This window comes from Eptatretus burgeri, chromosome 16, assembly GCF_056783735.1.
Source record: "Eptatretus burgeri isolate ZD-2024b chromosome 16, Ebu_testis_v1, whole genome shotgun sequence".
Classification (NCBI taxonomy): domain Eukaryota; kingdom Metazoa; phylum Chordata; class Myxini; order Myxiniformes; family Myxinidae; genus Eptatretus; species Eptatretus burgeri.
This window is the reverse complement of record NC_140976.1, coordinates 27,968,439-27,981,161: the sequence shown is the minus strand read 5'-3', so window position 1 is coordinate 27,981,161 and position 12,723 is coordinate 27,968,439. Positions and strand designations below refer to the sequence as shown.

The 12,723-nt window shown below is 49.7% G+C and overlaps 1 protein-coding gene across 5 annotated transcripts in view; it reads right to left on the bottom strand.

The window, feature by feature from the left end:
• PITPNM2 (phosphatidylinositol transfer protein membrane associated 2) overlaps window positions 1-11,684 on the bottom strand; it is a 190,780-nt gene extending 179,096 nt beyond the window's left edge. For 2 of the 5 annotated variants that reach the window (XM_085858886.1, XM_085858887.1), the window contains exon 1: window positions 11,273-11,682. The gene's annotated coding sequence lies outside the window, so the exon portion shown is untranslated. Of the gene's footprint in view, window positions 1-11,034; window positions 11,241-11,272 lie in introns of those variants that run through there. The other 3 variants (XM_085858882.1, XM_085858885.1, XM_085858883.1) reach the window with 3 other exon arrangements.
• Between the last annotated feature and the right edge of the window lie 1,039 nt (window positions 11,685-12,723).

Here is a 12,723-nt window from a genome sequence, read left to right as displayed (position 1 = left end):
CCCAACCAGCATACTTCCACTCCAGGGGTAGCAACCGTCTCAATCAGCTTCAATGACACTTGTACAAAGGTACCCTTGTAAGCCTGAACACTGTTGCATGATCCGGGTATCAAGGCCTCCTGATCCTGCTTGCAGTATTGGTGAGCGATGCTGTCAACAGGGTGAAATTGAATCTGGGCTGGGGTGGTCAGGTAGTTTTTCTTGTGGTGTGCCACCAAGTGGGATTGTACCTTAGCCCCCAGCTAGTTTATGGAGTAAACCCACAGGTTGTTCGGTCCCATTTACTGGATAGCCTTGTCAAATGCCCTGCACTTCCATCCATCGTGAAAGACGGCTCGCTGCTCGAGGTCGGACTTACACCACATACACTCTTTTATGTCCGCTGGAGCTGTTGGTGAAGCAAATGCTGTATGGTCGGTTGCACCATTCACACAGACATTGGTAGTCTGTCTGAAACCAACGCACATTGGTTGTGCAGGCTCATTTTTTTGAGCATGGAGTAGGGTCCTACGGTATCACCCCATGGTGACAACTGCGCCAGGCCACCTGCACAAATCATCTGGCAGGTCCTATAGGTGGGGTAATCAAGGATCGTGCACAGAACTCTGGTCTGAATTTTACAACACTCATCAATCGCAATAACCTCACCAAACTGTTGAGCTGACACCCCATAACACCAGGATCCCATTCACTAAAAGGTTTATCAGCAGGGATGCACAGGTAGTGTTGGTCTGTTTACACCATGTTTCTGCAGGGTTGTTTGGATGGTTTTCAGTGGTAATTTTCCAGAGTCAATACTCCAATCCTCCACAGATGCCTGTGATATTTACACAGCTCATAAACACAACGTTTAGCACAGGTTTTAGTTGTACCGATTACAATCCAGGTACAATGGTTTTGTGCTGCCATTCGCACTTGGGTATACACACAGTGAGATATTTCTCTAAAGTCTAAATGTATGTTGTCAATGAGCCAACTGTGAAGAGCCAGTGCGCTGATGCCGCCGCTGGAACAGCAGTTTGCAAACAACTTCCAGCTCTTGAATACATTCCCAAGCTCTTTCCAGACCTTCTGCCAGATTCTCAATGCAGCTGTTGGCCCTTTCCAGGTCTACTTCCAGCCCCCCCCCCCCAATGTAATAATTGGCGCTTCCCTGATCTTCCACACTTGCGTGCTTCTCAGTCATGGTGTTGGTGGTCTCCATAATTTCAATGTCGATTGGGTTGGAACAACACGCAATGACGATTTATTCCCTTATCACTGGGGCCTACCGTATGACACGAGTACATCTAAATCGGTTTGACAAAATTGTGACAACATGTCGGGCAGCTATCGCAGGCCTCAAATCGAGTTTTAGTGGTAGGGGGTGCGAATGGGCGATCGAAGAGCCCAGTGGGCTCGGATGAACTGCAATAGTCTGCCCCATCTACAATATTTTGAAATATCGTACTACATATCGTTTTTGGCCCCATCGCTTAATGGTAAAGAATCACATTAGAAAATTTTAGTATCCAAGTCATGATCTTCACTAAAATCGAATCAATTCGTCTTTGTCAAACACTCAATTTGTCCACCAAGTTTCATCCGAATCTGTCCATAACGTTGTGAGATATCCTGCTCACAGACACGAAGATGTGAAAATATAACATCCGTCCATAATTTAGGGTAAATTGATTAAATAATCAGTGATAACAAACAGTCATATGTGTTTATGATTGGAAATTACCAGCCTTTATAAATGCGTGTGAATCAAACAGCTTAAGTAAATAAGAACAACAGTCAAGAATAGTCATTTTATAGTCTGGTCAAAACACTGTGTCTGCCTTTTGCCTTCTTGAACACCATCAATCTTTTACCCATTCTTCCGGTAAACGACTGGAGCACTCTTCCAGAAATTTGTGCCAAATATCCTGCAGTACATTCCACAGTTCCTTGAGGTTAGTTGGATTCCTCTTGTTCTTCTGTTTCCAGATAATCCTATATGGCCTTGATGCGACGCATATCCGAACTCTGGGGTGCCTTCTGCGCACAGTATTGGATGAGATGTTAATGTTCAGGCCTGCTCTCGTTTCATTTATTACCGAACGACTTGCTTTTCTTCTACCGTGTAAGTTGAAGTTGAGAAACTTCAAGTGTTTGTCTTGCCTTAGAGAGGTTCTTCTGCATCTTCCTGGCCTTTTCTTGTTTTGTACCGAGCCAGTTTCTTTCAGGCGTAGCAAAGTGTACCTCACACCATTGCAAGAGAGTTTCAGCTTTTCAGATATTTTCATCATCGTGTGCCTTTCTTCTGACATAGTTTGGATCTGTACAGGCTGTTCTATTGAAAGTTGCTTCCTGGGTGCCATTCTGAACCCATTCATAGACTTTCAAGCAAGGAATAAGCTGATGAAAACAAATTTCACATATTCATTAATTTGCAACATTTCTTTCTTGTAAGTTTCTTGTAATATTGTGGTTTCTTGTAAATTGCATAAATGTAACTGGTGTTGCTTACTTCAATATATAATTTATCATTTACTGTACAAAAATCCACAAACGCTTTCCTGGATATTTCTTTGTGGTAAGTAGATATTACTCGCACATGATAGATAATATAATATGGACAACAAAAATAAAACTTTTTCAATCTCATTATTGATTTTCTGTACTTGAAGGTAATTGTGATATTAAATTGACTTTCACAGAAATTTGAATTATCATCTACCGATATTGCACACTTCTAACTTCCCACAAATGTTTAATGGGGAATAGCACCACAAAATTAAAAAGAACCCAAACTTTTGAACAGGACTGTAGTGTATATTAATAATCACATTTTAATCATTAAAGGAAATCACCGTCACAGGGGTTCGGGGGAAGGGGTGGCGCAAATTCTCTAAGTTACCACAGTGGCACTAGAGAGAGAGAGAGAGAGAGAGAGAGAGAGAGAGAGAGAGAGAGAGAGAGAGAGAGAGAGAGAGAGAGAGAGAGAGAGGGGCTGCGAGAGAGAGAGAGAGAGAGAGAGAGAGAGAGAGAGAGGAGGGCTGCGAGAGAGAGAGAGAGAGAGAGAGAGAGAGAGAGAGAGAGAGAGAGAGAGAGAGAGAGAGAGAGAGAGAGAGAGAGAGAGAGGGAGGGCTGCGAGAGAGAGAGAGAGAGAGAGGGAGGGCTGCGAGAGAGAGAGAGAGGGAGGGCTGCGAGAGAGAGAGAGAGAGGGAGGGCTGCGAGAGAGAGAGAGAGAGAGGGAGGGCTGCGAGAGAGAGAGGGCTGTGAGAGAGAGAGGGCTGCGAGAGAGAGAGAGAGAGAAAGAGATGCGAGAGAGAGAGAGAGGGCTGCGAGAGAGAGAGAGAGAGGGCTGCGAGAGAGAGAGAGAGAGAGGGCTTCGAGAGAGAGAGAGAGGGCTGCGAGAGAGAGGGGGCTGCGAGAGAGAGAGAGAGAGAGAGGGCTGCGAGAGAGAGAGAGAGAGGGCTGCGAGAGAGAGAGAGAGAGAGAGAGAGAGAGAGAGAGAGAGAGGGAGGGCTGCGAGAGAGAGAGAGAGAGAGAGGGAGGGCTGCGAGAGAGAGAGAGAGAGAGAGAGGGAGGGCTGCGAGAGAGAGAGAGAGAGAGAGAGAGAGAGAGAGAGAGGGAGGGCTGCGAGAGAGAGAGAGAGAGAGGGAGGGCTGCGAGAGAGAGAGAGAGAGAGGGAGGGCTGCGAGAGAGAGAGAGAGAGGGAGGGCTGCGAGAGAGAGAGAGAGAGAGAGAGAGAGAGGGAGAGAGAGAGAGAGAGAGAGAGAGAGAGAGAGAGAGAGAGAGAGAGAGAGGGCTGCGAGAGAGAGAGAGAGGGCTGCGAGAGAGAGGGGGCTGCGAGAGAGAGAGAGAGGGGGCTGCGAGAGAGAGAGAGAGAGGGCTGCGAGAGAGAGAGAGAGAGAGAGGGAGGGGTGCGAGAGAGAGAGCGGGCTGCGAGAGAGAGAGAGAGAGAGAGAGAGAGAGAGAGAGGGCTGCGAGAGAGAGAGAGAGAGAGGGCTGCGAGAGAGAGAGAGAGAGAGAGAGAGAGAGAGAGAGAGAGAGAGAGGGCTGCGAGAGAGAGAGGGCTGCGAGAGAGAGAGAGAGGGCTGCGAGAGAGAGAGAGGGCTGCGAGAGAGAGAGAGGGCTGCGAGAGAGAGAGAGGGCTGCGAGAGAGAGAGAGGGCTGCGAGAGAGAGAGAGGGCTGCGAGAGAGAGAGAGAGAGAGAGGGGGGTGCGAGAGAGAGAGAGGTGGGTGTGAGAGAGAGAGAGAGGGCTGCGAGAGAGAGAGAGAGAGAGAGAGAGAGAGAGAGAGAGAGAGAGAGAGAGAGAGAGAGAGAGAGAGAGAGAGAGAGAGAGAGGGCTGCGAGAGAGAGAGAGAGAGAGAGAGAGAGAGAGAGAGAGAGAGAGAGGGGGCTGCGAGAGAGAGAGAGGTGGCTGCGAGAGAGAGAGAGAGGGCTGCGAGATAGAGGGGCTGCGAGATCCAGCCTGACATCTCTCTCCAGCCGAGACTATAATAATACCACCACCAGCTATCGCCACCCCACATAAACATCATATGGGGACAAAGTTATTTCTGTCCTGTGATCTATCCAAGATGTCTCTTGTGTGTGTGAATGATTGGGCCATAAGATGTTTCGCACAAGTCGTTGAAAAATAAAAACAATCAATTCGAGATCAAATTGGTATCGGTGTGTTTCGCTTCTTCTTCTTCCCTCTCCCTTCATTCCCCAATAAATCCTGTTTCTCCCACAGACGTGTTAACATGGTGCACGATTCGAGTTGGAAGTCGCAATTAAGGAGGCGGGTCACACCACAGGAGTTATAAAATGGCACGAAAAGCCCTCATCAAGAGGTTTTAAAATGCAGCGGTTCTCAAGGTTAATGCTCGGACCCCATCCTTTTGACGGGCGAGCCGGTTGTAGACAACAGATCTCGTTGGAGTTTCTGTCCACCAGAAACTAAATAAGGATCTAATCAGCTTTCCCGGCAGCCAGCCTCCGAGGACCATCCATCACTAAATTGGTGACCGTCCGAGGAGAAGATATGACCATGTGTCCAGTGTCCACCCACAGTCCAACATAACAGTATCTCTGTTTGAAAACATCATATAATCAAAAACTACTTGGTCAATTGGCGTACGTGCTCTGTATTTTATGTACTCCGAAATCACTGGCAGAAATAAGCAGAAAAGTTGTTGTACTCTGGGTGTGCATGTTCAACTAAGTTGGGATGGGCATTGTTAGGCCTAAGTCACATTTGCCACGGCGGCCGTGGGGTCTCCAAAATCTACGGCCACTAGCAATTATACGGTGGCCGCAGTATTTCCACAGTCACACAATGTAGCAGTCACATGTTTTTATTTTTCGGGGAGCCGCACGGCGTATTTAGAAATTGTGGAGACCGAAAACGTGGGATTGCCATACGGTCTCTGATTTGATGTCGTACGGTGACCTTAAGGGGGCCCTGCGGCGGCCATAGAATTTTCAAGGAAGATGCAAGGTGCCCGCAAGGCGACCGCAGGGGGCCCTAAGGCGAACGTGCGGCCAGACGGACGGTAACGAGTGGGTAAATTTTTTTTTATTTTACCAGCTTTTTTTTCGGCTTGACGAATTGCTACAGCGAACGTAGAAATGAAAAAAGTTATAACTCCGCGTTATTATTCCACGGCGACCCCTACGGCCTGTAAAATATAGCCAAACGGCGTAGGACCACCCTGAGGCCACCGCAGAAACTCTGCGGCCGCCGCACGTTTCTGTCAATTCAGAGGGCGTACGGCCGCCGTATCCTCGCCGTAGAATAAATGTGACTTAGGCCTTAGTTACCGCAAGCTTAGATTTTTATCCCCACACTTATTGAAAAAAAATATTGCAATCCGTCTGTCCATCTGTCAATCACGTGATCTCCTCCTAAATGGTTGGGCTTAAATTCACCAACATTGGTAGTTATGATCACCACAAGGCACAAATGTGCAAGAGTAGTATCACTTTGGCTCTAGCCCAAGACCAAATGCCAAAAAAAAAAATGCATTATGGGCACATTTTCAATGAAACTGTATTTGTGATAAGCATTGGTGGACACATGAAATAAGTTATAATTTTTTGACCACCAATTGAAAAATACGATTTGACCAACAACTTTTTTGGATAAACGATTTGGTTCATTCCCCAGGGGGTGGGGGACTTGGGGTCACAAGGGTCAAAATGGGAAAAAAATGTTTCGTCAAAATTTGATATTGGGTCAATCATGGTTGAACTTTATGCCATCTTTCAACTTTGCTTTCAGTGGGAAGTGTGTGGATTTGCAATGGCACACCATCGACTTCGCTCTAATTACATTTATATTATAGTGGGAAATTATCATCAGCGGGTGAATAATTCATCATACCCGCTATAAGACAGAATAACTTGAAAACTGGATGTTATTACTGAAAAATAAATCAAACTCCCAGAAGTTGTACAATCATAATGTTGCCCCACCCCACCTCATAGCAATAACTCCATATAGGTTGAATAATGCCGTGCTTTGCTGAAACAGTGTAATTATTTGAGTCATGGAGGCCTCAGTAATCGATCAAAGCTAAACTCAGTTATGTCAACATCTCACTACATTCCGCTCATAATCCAAATCCCATGGGAAAAATTAATTTGTGGACACAAGTAAAAACAGTACATATAGCTTTAGTGCACAATGACATCATAAAAGGGTCATTTTTTTTTTCAGACCTGAAGGCTATTGATTGCAAGAGGCATTAAAAATAATAACAAAAAACTCACGTGCATGTCCACACACCAAACACAAAGACAAACATTAGACAATACTGATCGAAACTTCAAGACAAACATAACCAGTAACTTTGGTGGGGCGGGGGGGGGGGTAGTGAAGAAACTTCCTGAAGCACTTTGGGTGGATGCCATCTTGCAATGCCAAATTTCTCCCTGCAGTCATGGAGACAATGAGGGACAATTCCACCCCCCCCACCCTACTCCCATAAGATTCCAACCCTGAGAGTTTATCCATGTTCTATCGTTCGAATGCTGAGTATGAAGCAATGGGGCAGCACGTATCATTGTTTAATAACTGGTGTGACTCGGTCAAGGTCAGAATCAAACCGCTGACTGCCCAGACTCAAAACGGATGCTCAAACCACATTTCCATGAATCTGGTAAATGTTTCCACAATTCCACGCTCCAATCATAATGCTACTGAATCGAATAAAGTCTGGTCTTTTTCGATTTCAAATATCAGGTTACAAGCTGGAAATGTTATCTTTGTGTTCACTGCCAGGTTCACATGCACCATGTTCTCCGAACGGCAAAACATCAAAGTTAATTCACTTGTTGTTCAATCACTTTGACAAAAACACATAACAGCTTCATGCATTTTGCAAACCCAAATCAAACACAATCAACAAAGTTTAACTTTCTTTTGCATCGGCAATTACCTGGACTGACATGATAGTCAAGAGGTATGCGTATTCACATCTGAGCTGACTCGCCTGAGTTTGAATCTTGATGCAGCTACAGTCACAGGCAGGGCGATTCATCAATGTGTGCGCCATCCATCGGAAAGACACTGAGCACGAGGACCCGTCTGCCAGCACTGGTCGTTGGTGGACGTTAAACATTCCAGTGTCTTTTGGGATGAGTTGGCAAATTATCGCCAGCACCGTCAAAAAATTACAAATCCTTGCCAAAAGCCACCTTCAGTCATGTGTCATGCCTGACCAGTCAGGTCACAAAAGACATAGGCCGAAGACATTCCCAGGACAACCTCACAAAAAAATGTGGGAATGATTGGAGCTGCTAAAGGAAAAGAGGCAGTAGTTGAAGTCGCAGTAGTTGTACACATTGGCGATTTTGTTTGGAAATTATACTTTAGGGCTTAAGCGTTTTATTTAAGCCAAGTTGTTTGACTTGAATGAGCAAAGGATAGCTTGTCTCAAGCAGGAAAAGAAAACTGCTTGTGCAGCTCCCATTGCAGCAGGCTCTTATCAGTTTCAGCTTCTGCCATCAGCTACAGCAGCACTACATAGTTTTGGAACATTTTGAAACAAAACAAGCAAATGTTGCCAGGCTGAACTGGTCCCGAAAAACATACCCCATGGCAATGCTGTGGTATTTTTGGCACACCCTCCCCCCAAACCCCCCACTCCACTCATCATCATCATCGTCAAATACCACAATGTCTTTCCACGAGGACTGGCATGCAATATATTGTTGTGGTTGACGAAATTCGCAAACCACCATTCAGGTCCCTTAGGTGAGATATCTCTGTAAGTATATGTGTAGTTAGGCCCAAACCCGTTGTTTAGAGGGAATAAATGTCATTCATTCGGGCTGCGACCCTTTTAGATAGCCGTTTTTCTTTTACTATCTTTATTTTGGACCAGCCGCCATTACTACCACCACAACCACCACCAACCACGTCTCAACAGCCATCACACAACAACCACCAACCGCAACGCCGCTTCACAACAACAGCCACGACCCTTGCCGTCACATCTCGCTCTCGCAACCATCGCATCACCGCCATTCCCGCGCCGCTTGTGGGCACCGATCCTGGACTCGTACATCACTCGTAATGACTCAAGAATCATTCACGCCCACTTTTCCTCTGTCCAATGGGGAGCGTGGCTCCACCCCCGAGCGATTCCTGATCCAAAAATCTGCATATGGTTTCTCCTGTCGCACTATAAAGCGCCGAGCGCGGAGCAAATCGAGGCAGTTGGAGGGAGTCGAGGAGTCAGAGAAAAAGAGTTTCTGAATCGCAGTTGGACGGAGTTGAGAAGAGTGGAGAGTTGGAGAGTTGTGGCGGCAGCGAAGGCAGTCAAGAGGGCGCTCGTGTCAGAGTCGGGGAGCTGCGGAGAGGGGAGGCCGGTAACGCGACCGAGGTCGCGGTGGAGTCGCTCGTCGCGGGACCCAAGCCAGCGAGATATCCTCATTCCCCCGAGCATCAACAACCCCCTCCTGTTTCCCCCCGCGCTGAGATAGTGTGAGAAGGGGGCCCCGTCCCCACCCCATTCCAGGCAGTGCCAGCGAGGCCCGCGGAGTCGGGGCGCCGCCACCATTTTGCGGCTCATCACCAGACGGGTAGGCTCGACGTGGTCTCGGCCCCAGGCCCATCTGCCCCCTCATCGTTGAGGGTGGCCCCTTCCTTTTTCTTTTGCTTTGAGTATATGTGTTGCCGGCGCCGTCTGTGAAGTAAAACTGTATAAGTGTTGCCGTGTGCTCGGTAGTCGGTAGTAGATCTGCATTGTTACATTTGCTTTTTGTGCAGAATTGTTGTGCTTCTTCTACTTTTACATTTGCTTTTGGTGTATAATTGTATATGTGTGCTTTCCGTTTGCCGCGGAATAAATGTGCTTTATGTTGAACTGTTTCTCCCGTTTCGCTTCGTCTTTTCTTTTATTGAATCTCCATCTTACTTCACGTAAAGGGTTGGTCGTGGGCTAAATACGCCCAATAATTAATCGAACCGTCGAAGTTGACGATAACACCGCTCGGTTATCCCGATAGTACGGGTCGCTTAAAGTGGCCCGTGTCCGAAGTCGACCTGCGGCGAGGTGCGATCGCCCGGTCTACCCTCCGTGTGGGTACTTAGGTAGGTCGAATTTGGCGAGCAACCCTATCCCACGCGGGGGGCCGATTGGCACGATCGTGGTGAGGCCGAAAGGCCCACCCGTGACTAGTTCCCGGCGTTAGTCCGAGAGGGTCACGACGGGATTGTCCGTCCGGTGGGCGACGTGCCGCGATTCGAGTTACGTGGCCGATCGCACGCCGGCGGGCGCGAATCCGCAACAATATATATATATACTGATTCACGTTGGCAATGTGGCATTTTAATTACTTATTTTAGTCTGACATTTTCAGCCCTGTGGTGCAATCCTACCGTTCATTAATTGTTTGGGGATGTGCAGCTAAGAGAGCAACCATAAATTTCTGCCCCTGGCACTTCATTTTGAACAAACTGCTCAATTGCGCCCGAAGCTCTGCCTATCCTGCAAATTATTTTCTGGAAAAAATCTGCACAATTTATAATAGGTGGACAAAATGTGTTTAAAAAGGAAATGAAACGATGAAATGTCGAGTGCCAAGGTCCGCATGTGGTTCACTTGATGAGCATGCGGGTCCACGGTGCGCTCGGCCGCCGCGCGGGCCCACGGTTGACTTGGTAAGCAAGCAAAGAAACAACAAACATTAAAAGGCAACAGCACAGATTTCACATTCAATGTGCGTAATCTATCTGTTTCGCTACACAAGCAGGCTGACAGATTTCCAGTCAAGCATCAACTTATCGTCAACAACAGATCATCAAACATCATCGGCAAGACAGGTCGGAGTTTAATGGGTGAGGCCATTTCAAACTTGTACAGCCATCCAGCGATACTCGATTACTCCCAACTGTAATGTAATATGATGTGCAGCGATGAATTACGGCGGCCATTAAAAGAACATTGGTGAAAGGAACGTAAACAATTCCCTCTCAAAAAGGGTGCAGTCGGAAGGTATGTATCGGATTGAACCCAAAGCAACATCTTTTGTTTTGGGTGGGAAGTATGTAAGGGCTGGGCAAGAAGAAGGGAAAGGCAAGGACGAGACCGTGGAGCTCTGTTCTGTCCCAACAACGTCCAGATCCGGCATTAGCATTCCGAGCATGGATAAGGAAGTCGGACCAGAGATGAACAAGCAACAGCTAATAGAAGTCTTGACTTTGACCAGAGTCCGCAAATTGATGTGAAGGGTGAGAAAAGAACATTGAGGGACACAGCATGAGAAAGGCAGAATAAACAAGCAAAATGCTCCGACGTTTACATTGGTGTGTTAAGTGAACCACCAAGATGGTTTGGGTATTCATGACATGGGAGAAGAGCGCACACATGGAGCATCATGAAAGGGAACTTGTACATCAGCGCATGAAACAGGAACAACATAATGAACAACACCAACATTACATTTTAAGGGAAGACGTTTCAACATGAGCGAGCAACAAATGCATTCCACATTCCATTCATTCCAAGATTAGCTCGATCCAACAAAACAACCATTACTGGGGTGGGAGACCAAGGTGGGCATACCCGGGAAGGCCTGAAACGGACGTTTCCGAGACTCGAGCACAGATCTTGCCAATACCGTGACCTTGAGACCCTCTGTGGCTCTCACGTTAACCACCACCAACTCTTCATTAACGAGCAATGGTCAAATGAGTGTAATCAAAGGTAAAGACGGGAACGAGTCGAGAAAGATAGATGTGAGGTAGAGATGGTTGTGCAGCAGCTCGAACGAGCCGGAGACACTAAAGACGGTCATGCTTACCTCTCTGAACCGTCACCCGGTCCGAATCCCCGCCTTGATTTTTCTCCGATCGAACACCTCGCGTCCCTTTCTCTCTCGCTTTCCTCCACTGGTCAGAGTCCCATGAGTATGAGGTCGACACCAGGGTCGGAACACCAATGATTGAAGAGAATGAAAGGACTGCCGCTGCAACAGGGCCAACTAAACGATCTCCAGTATTGTTTCTTTCCCTGCAGAGCGCACCAGAGCAACACGCGTGGGCGGGAAGACTCGAGAGTCGAGATGGCGAAGCTCCCCCTGGCGTCTGCGTCACCACCTCACCACCTCACTTCCTCACGGCGTCGTCCCACGTCACCTCTCCTCACGGCGTCGTCCCACGTCACCTCTCCTCACGGCGTCGTCCCACGTCACCTCTCCTCACGGCGTCGTCCCACCCCACCTCCCCTCACAGTGCCACCCCACCTCTCACGGCGTCGTCCCACGTCACCTCTCCTCACGGCGTCGTCCCACCCCACCTCTCCTCACAGTGCCACCCCACCCCACCTCTCCTCATGGCGTCGTCCCACTCCACCTCTCCTCACGGTTCCTCTCACTTCACTTCCCCCCCCCCTCCTGCGCCATCCCAATCCACCTCTCCTCACGGTCCCTCTCACTGCACTTCTCCCCCACTGCACCATCCCACCCCACCTCTCCTCATGTCGCCGCCCCACCCCACCCCACCTCTCCTCACGGCGCCGCCCGCCCCACCTCTACTCACGGCGCCGCCCACCCCACCTCTACTCACGGCGCCGCCCACCCCACCTCTACTCACGGCGCCGCCCACCCCACCTCTACTCACGGCGCCGCCCACCCCACCTCTACTCACGGCGCCGCCCACCCCACCTCTCCTCACGGCGCCGCCCACCCCACCTCTACTCACGGCGCCGCCCACCCCACCTCTCCTCACGGCGCCGCCCACCCCACCTCTCCTCACGGCGCCGCCCACCCCACCTCTCCTCACGGCGCCGCCCACCCCACCTCTCCTCACGGCGCCGCCCACCCCACCTCTACTCACGGCGCCGCCCACCCCACCTCTACTCACGGCGCCGCCCACCCCACCTCTCCTCACGGCGCCGCCCACCCCACCTCTCCTCACGGCGCCGCCCACCCCACCTCTCCTCACGGCGCCGCCCACCCCACCTCTCCTCACGGCGCCGCCCACCCCACCTCTCCTCACGGCGCCGCCCACCCCACCTCTCCTCACGGCGCCGCCCACCCCACCTCTCCTCACGGCGCCGCCCACCCCACCTCTCCTCACGGCGCCGCCCACCCCACCTCTCCTCACGGCGCCGCCCACCCCACCTCTCCTCACGGCGCCGCCCACCCCACCTCTCCTCACGGCGCCGCCCACCCCACCTCTCCTCACGGCGCCGCCCACCCCACCTCTCCTCACGGCGCCGCCCACCCACCTCTCCTCACGGCGCCGCCCACCC